Consider the following 7,234-nt stretch of genomic DNA (forward strand, 5'->3'; position numbering starts at 1 on the left):
CGGCGCCAGCTATTTCCCAGAGTCACGTGGTGCTGGGCTAATCTGCGGCCGGTGCCGGGGATCGAACCCTGATCTCTGGGATGCTCGAGGGTTACTACGCGCTCTACAAAAACCTTAAATAAAAAAATCTCCAGATTCCGGAGTCAGCCGCCCTAGCCGCGGCGCCAGCTATTTCCCAGAGTCACCTGGTGCTGGGCTAATCTGCGGCCGGTGCCGGGGATCGAACCGTGATCTCCAGATTCCGGAGTCAGCCTCCCTAGCCGCGGCGCCAGCTATTTCCCAGAGTCACGTGGTGCTGGGCTAATCTGCGGCCGGTGCCGGGGATCGAACCCTGATCTCTGGGATGCTCGAGGGTTACTACGCGCTCTACAAAAACCTTAAATAAAAAAATCTCCAGATTCCGGAGTCAGCCGCCCTAGCCGCGGCGCCAGCTATTTCCCAGAGTCACCTGGTGCTGGGCTAATCTGCCGCCGGTGCCGGGGATCGAACCGTGATCCCCAGATGGGGATATCCCAAAAATCTGGCATGGATACGGCCCGCCAGGACTGGTTTGGGCACCCCTGATATAGAGGCAGTCAACGCGAAATCTGCTGGGTTCGATTCCGATCCGTGTCAGAAGGACCGTAGGGCTTGGGAGTCCGTACAACAGGGGTGCCCAAACCTGTCCTGGCGGGCCGTATCCATGCCAGATTTTTGGGATATCCCCATCTGGTGATCACGGTTCGATCCCCGGCGCCGGCGGCAGATCAGAGTGCCCAGGACGGGGTCCATGTGACCCGGGCAGTCCTATCCCCTGGGTGTACGTGGTTGTCCGACATGTCGGTCGTATTTGCTTTTACGTACCGGATCGGAATCGGCCCCCATAAAATCGTACGTAAAGTATATAGCAAATCAACCTGAAATCTGCTGGGTCAGAAAGGGCTCGATTCCGATCCGTGTCGGAAGGTTAGGAGTCCGTACGAATTTGTCGGGACGGCATGGCAGAGTGCCCGGGACGGGCTCCATGCGTCCCGGGCATTCGTCCCCCGGGCGTCCGGGGCTACATCCAGGCTGACGGTATGGCAGAGTGCCCGGGTCGGGCTCCATGGTTTTCACGGTGGTCCTCCCCTGGGTGTCAGGGGGCTCCTGGCCGACGGCATGGAAAAGTACCCAGGACGGGCTCCATGCGTCCCGGGCATTTGTCCCCCGGGCGTCCGGGGCTCCATCCAGGCCGACGGCATGGCAGAGTGCCCGGGTCGGGCTCCATGGTTTCCAGGGTGGTCCTCCCCAGGGTGTCGGGGCGCTCCATGCCGAAGGCATGGAAAAGTGCCCAGGACGGGCTCCATGCGTCCCGGGCATTTGTCCCCCAGGCGTCCGGGGCTCCATCCAGGCCGACGGCATGGCAGAGTGCCCGGGTCGGGCTCCATGGCTTTCACGGTGGTCCTCCCCTGGGTGTCTGGGGGCTCCAGGCCGAAGGCATGGAAAAGTGCCCAGGACGGGCTCCATGCATCCCGGGCACGGGCACGGGGACGGGGACAGGGTCGGGAGAGTCCAGGCGGCTTCACTTCCGTGTCCAGCCATCTGATCGCCCAGATTCCCTCGGCCATCTGGTCGCCCGGATCCCCTCGGGCATCTGGTCGCCCGCAACGCTTTCCTATGGGGCGACCAGATGGCCGAACTTCCCTGGAAGTCCCGATGAGGTGCCATTCGCCGCCCGGATCCCAGCGAGGGCTCCAGGAGGTTGGGTACATTCGCGCCTTGGGTCCCCTCTGTCACCTCGCGTGCACAGATTACAAGAAAAGGGGGTAATTTTCCTCCGGATTACTAGGGAGAAGGGTACGCCCGGACACCCCTCCGAGGCTGGTGGTTCTCTGCCATGGGGACCAGATGGGCTATGCCTGGGCAACACCTCCCTAGGCCACCCGGGGCTTCCTTCCTCCAGGCCAACTGCATGTCAAATTGCCCAGGACGGGCTCCATGGCTCCTGGGCAGTCGTCCCCCGGGCGTCCGGGGCTCCATCTAGGCTGACGGCATTGAAAAGTGCCCAGGACGGGCTCCATGCGTCCCGGGCATTCGTCCCCTGGGCGTCCGGGGCTCCATCTAGGCTGACGGTATGGCAGAGTGCCCGGGTCGGGCTCCATGGTTTTCACGGTGGTCCTCCCCTGGGTGTCTGGGGGCTCCAGGCCGAAGGCATGGAAAAGTGCCCAGGACGGGCTCCATGCGTCCCGGGCATTCGTCCCCCGGGCGTCCGGGGCACCCATCTCCATGAGGCCAACGGCATTGGCAAAGTACCCAGGACGGGCTCCATGGGTCCCGGGCAGACCTCCCCCCGGGCGTCCGGGGCTCCCACCTCCAGGCCGACGGAATGTCAAAGTACCCAGGACGGGCTCCATGGGTCCCGGGCAGCTTCCCCCGGGGCGTCCGGGGCACCCACCTCCAGGCCGACGGCATGTCAAAGTACCCAGGACGGGCTCCACGGGTCCCGGGCATTCCTCCCCCAGGTCGTCCGGGCCCTAGAGCTCCGGTGGTCCAACCTGCGCCTGAGGCCCAGCCGGGGTCCAAGAGCCCTGCCTTGCGTGGGCAGGCAGTCAGGAACCCTACCGCGAAGGCTTGGGATGGATGGGGAGCTGGGAGTCCTTTCGATCCCGGCCCTCTGGTCGCCCGCGATGCTTTCCAATGGGGCGACCAGATGGCCGGGCTTCCCTGGAAGTCCCGATGAGGTGCCATTCGGCTCCTGGATCCCAGCTAGGGCTCCATGAGGTCGGGTTCTTTTACGCCTTGGGTCCCCTCTGTCACCTCGCGTGCACGGATTGCAAGAAAGGGGGGTAATTTCCCTCCGGATTACTAGGGGCAGGGTACGCCCGGACACCTCTCCAGGGCTGGTGGTTCTCTGCCCGGGGGACCAGATGAGATATGCCTGGGCAACACCTCTCCCGGGCGTCTGGGGGCTCCATTCTCCGGGCCAACGGCATGGCTCAATGCCCAGGACGGGCTCCACGTGTCCCGGACAGACCTCCCCTGGGCATCCGGGGCACCCATCTCCATGAGGCCAACGGGATGGCAAAGTACCCGGGAAGGGCTCCACGGGTCCCGGGCAGCCTTCCCCCGGGCGTCCGGGGCTCCCACCTTTAGGCCGACGGCATGTCACACTGCCCAGGACGGGCTCCATGGGCCCCGGACAGACCTCCCCCGGGCGTCCGGGGCACCCATCTCCAGGAGGCCAACGGGATGGCAAAGTACCCGGGAAGGGCTCCACGGGTCCCGGGCAGCCTTCCCCCGCTCGTCCGGGGCTCCCACCTCCAGGCCGACGGCATGTCACAGTGCCCAGGACGGGCCCCATGGGCCCCGGACAGCCCTCCCCCCGGGCGTTCGGGGCACATATCTCCAGGAGGCCAACGGCGTTGCAAAGTACCCGGAAAGGACTCCACGGGTACCGGGCAGTCCTCCCCCCGGGCGTCCGGGGCACCCATCTCCATGAGGCCAACGGCATTGGCAAAGTACCCGGGAGGGGCTCCACGGGTCCCGGGCAGGCCTCCCCCGGGCGTCCAGGGCACCCACCTCAAGGCCGACGGCATGTAAAAGTGCCCAGGACGGGCTCCATGGGTCCCGGGCAGCCCACCCCCGGGCATCCGGGGCACCCATCTCCAGGAGGCCAACGGCGTTGCAAAGTACCCGGGAAGGGCTCCACGGGTACCGGGCAGTCCTCCCCCGGGCGTCCGGGGGCTCCCTTCTCCAGGCCGACGGCATGGTTCAATGCCCAGGACGGGACGTCAAGTGGCCAGGACGGGCTCCATGCGTCCCGGGCATTCGTCCCGGGACGGGGACGGGGTGGGGAAGAGTCCAGGCGGCTTCACCTCCATGCCCAGCCATCTGGTCGCCCGGATTCCCTCGGCCATCTGGTCGCCCGGATCCCCTCGGGCATCTGGTCGCCCGCAACGCTTTCCTATGGGGGGGACCAGATGGCCGAACTTCCCTGGAAGTCTTAATGAGGTGCCATTCGCCTCCCGGATCCCAGCGAGGGCTCCATGAGGTCGGGTTCTTTCACGCCTTGGGTCCCCTCTGTCACCTCGCGTGCACAGATTGCAAGAAAGGGGGGTAATTTGCCTCCGGATTACTATGGGGCAGGGTATGCCCGGACACCCCTCCAGGGTTGGTGGTTCTCTGCCATGGGGACCAGATGGGATATGCCTGGGCAACACCTCCCTAGGCCACCCGGAGCTTCCTTCCTCCAGGCCAACTGCATGTCAAATTGCCCAGGACGGGCTCCATGGCTCTTGGGCAGTCGTCCCCCGGGCGTCCGGTGCTCCATCCAGGCCGACGGCATGGCAGAGTGCCCGGGACAGGCTCCATGCGTCCCGGGCCTTCGCCCCCCCGGGCGTCCGGGGCTCCATCCAGGCTGACGGCATGGCAGAGTGCCCAGGACGGGCTCCACGGGCCCCGGTCATCCGGGGCACCCTTCCCCGGGCCAGCGGCATGTCAGAGTGCCCAGGACCAGTTCCACGGGTCCCGGGCAGTCCTCCCCCGGGCGTCCGGGGCTCCCTTCCCCGGGCCAAAGCATTTCAGAGTGCCCAGGACGGGCTCCACGGGTTCCGGGCGTCCAGGTCTCCCTTCCCCGGGCCAACGGCTTGTCAGAGTGCCCAGGACGGGCTCCACGGGCCCCGGGCGTCCGGGGCACCCTTCCCCGGGCCAGCGGCATGTCAGAGTGCCCAGGACGAGTTCCACGGGTCCCGGGCAGTCCTCCCCCCCGGGTGTCCGGGGCTCCCTTCCCCGGGCCAAAGCATTTCAGAGTGCCCAGGACGGGCTCCACGGGTCCCGGACGTCCGGGGCTCCCTTCCCCGGGCCAACGGCATACAGGAGTGCCCAGGACGGGCTCCACGGGTCCCGGACGTCCGGGGCTCCCTTCCCCGGGCCAACGGCATACAGGAGTGCCCAGGACGGGCTCCACAGGTCCCGGTCGTCTGGGGCTCCCTTCCCCGGGCCAACGGCTTGTCAGAGTGCCAAGGACGGGCTCCACGGGTCCCGGTCGTCTGGGGTCCCTCCCCCGGGCCAACAGCAGGTCAGAGTGCCCAGGACGGGCTCCACGGGTCCCGGGCAGCCCACCCCCCGGGCTTTCGGGGCACCCATCTCCAGGAGGCCAACGGCGTTGCAAAGTACCCGGGAAGGGCTCCACGGGTTCCGGGCAGTCCTCCCCCGGGCGTCCGGGGCTCCCTTCTCCAGGCCAACGGCATGGTTCAATGCCCAGGACGGGCTCCATGGGTCCGGGGAGGCGTCCCATGCGCCTCCGGGCTTGGGAGCCCCGGCTGGGTCCAGGGGCCCGGGCGGGCCCCGGGTCGGGTGCTCCGGCCCTGGTCCCTGTCTCCCAGCCTACCGCACTGCCAAGGGCCTAGGAATGGGTTCCGTTGTTCCCGGGGAGCCTCCCCTTGCTTGGCTGGGTTCAGGAGCAGTGGCTAGGGCCCCTGAGGGCCCGGGGAGGGCGGCCTCCCCACCCCGGGCTCTGTCCTTGGTCCTGCTGCGTGGCAGGGTGCCCGGGACGGGGTCCGGAGGGACCGGGGAGGCGTCCCATGCACCTCCGGGCTTGGGAGCCCCGGCTCGGTCCAGGGGCCCGGGCGGGCCCCGGGTCGGGTGCTCCGGCCCTGGTCCCTGTCTCCCAGCCTACCGCACTGCCAAGGGCCTAGGAATGGGTTCCGTTGTTCCCGGGGAGCCTCCCCTTGCTTGGCTGGGTTCAGGAGCAGTGGCTAGGGCCCCTGAGGGCCCGGGGAGGGCGGCCTCCCCACCCCGGGCTCTGTCCTTGGTCCTGCTGCATGGCAGGGTGCCCGGGACGGGGTCCGGAGGGACCGGGGAGGCGTCCCATGCACCTCCGGGCTTGGGAGCCCCGGCTGGGCCCAGGGGCCCGGCCGGGCCCCGGGTCGGGTGCTCCGGCCCAGGGCCCTGTCTCCCAGCCTGCCGCACTGCCAATGGCCCGGGAAGGGGTTCCGATGTGCCCGGGGAGCCTCCCCTTGCTTGGCTGGGTTCAGGAGCAGTGGCTAGGGCCCCTGAGGGCCCGGGGAGGGCGGCCTCCCCACCCCGGGCTCTGTCCTTGGTCCTGCTGCGTGGCAGGGTGCCCGGGACGGGGTCCGGAGGGACCGGGGAGGCGTCCCATGCACCTCCGGGCTTGGGAGCCCCGGCTGCGTCCAGGGGCCCGGCCGGGCCCCGGGTCGGGTGCTCCGGCCCTGGGCCCTGTCTCCCAGCCTGCCGCACTGCCAAGGGCCCGGGAAGGGGTTCCGATGTGCCCGGGGAGCCTCCCCTTGCTTGGCTGGGTTCAGGAGCAGTGGCTAGGGCCCCTGAGGGCCCGGGGAGGGCGGCCTCCCCACCCCGGGCTCTGTCCTTGGTCCTGCTGCGTGGCAGGGTGCCCGGGACGGGGTCTGGAGGGACCGGGGAGGCGTCCCATGCGCCTCCGGGCTTGGGAGCCCCGGCTGGGTCCAGGGGCCCGGGCGGGCCCCGGGTCGGGTGCTCCGGCCCTGGGCCCTGTCTCCCAGCCTGCCGCACGGCCAAGGGCCCGGGAAGGGGTTCCGATGTGCCCGGGGAGCCTCCCCTTGCTTGGCTGGGTTCAGGAGCAGTGGCTAGGGCCCCTGAGGGCCCGGGGAGGGCGGCCTCCCCACCCCGGGCTCTGTCCTTGGTCCTGCTGCGTGGCAGGGTGCCCGGGACGGGGTCCGGAGGGACCGGGGAGGCGTCCCATGCGCCTCCGGGCTTGGGAGCCCCGGCTGGGTCCAGGGGCCCGGGCGGGCCCCGGGTCGGGTGCTCAGGCCCTGGGCCCTGTCTCCCAGCCTGCCGCACTGCCAAGGGCCCGGGAAGGGGTTCCGATGTGCCCGGGGAGCCTCCCCTTGCTTGGCTGGGTTCAGGAGCAGTGGCTAGGGCCCCTGAGGGCCCGGGGAGGGCGGCCTCCCCACCCCGGGCTCTGTCCTTGGTCCTGCTGCGTGGCATGGTGCCCGGGACGGGGTCCGGAGGGACCGGGGAGGCGTCCCATGCGCCTCCGGGCTTGGGAGCCCCGGCTGGGTCCAGGGGCCCGGGCGGGCCCCGGGTCGGGTGCTCAGGCCCTGGGCCCTGTCTCCCAGCCTGCCGCACTGCCAAGGGCCCGGAAAGGGGTTCCGATGTGCCCGGGGAGCCTCCCCTTGCTTGTCTGTGTTCAGGAGCTCCATCCGGGGCCCCTGAGGGCCCCGGGGAGGGTGGCCTCCCCACCCCGGGCTCCGTCCTGGGTCCTGCCGCGGGGCAGGGTGCC

The sequence above is a fragment of the Lissotriton helveticus genome, chromosome 10, assembly GCF_964261635.1.
Source record: "Lissotriton helveticus chromosome 10, aLisHel1.1, whole genome shotgun sequence".
NCBI lineage: Eukaryota > Metazoa > Chordata > Amphibia > Caudata > Salamandridae > Lissotriton > Lissotriton helveticus.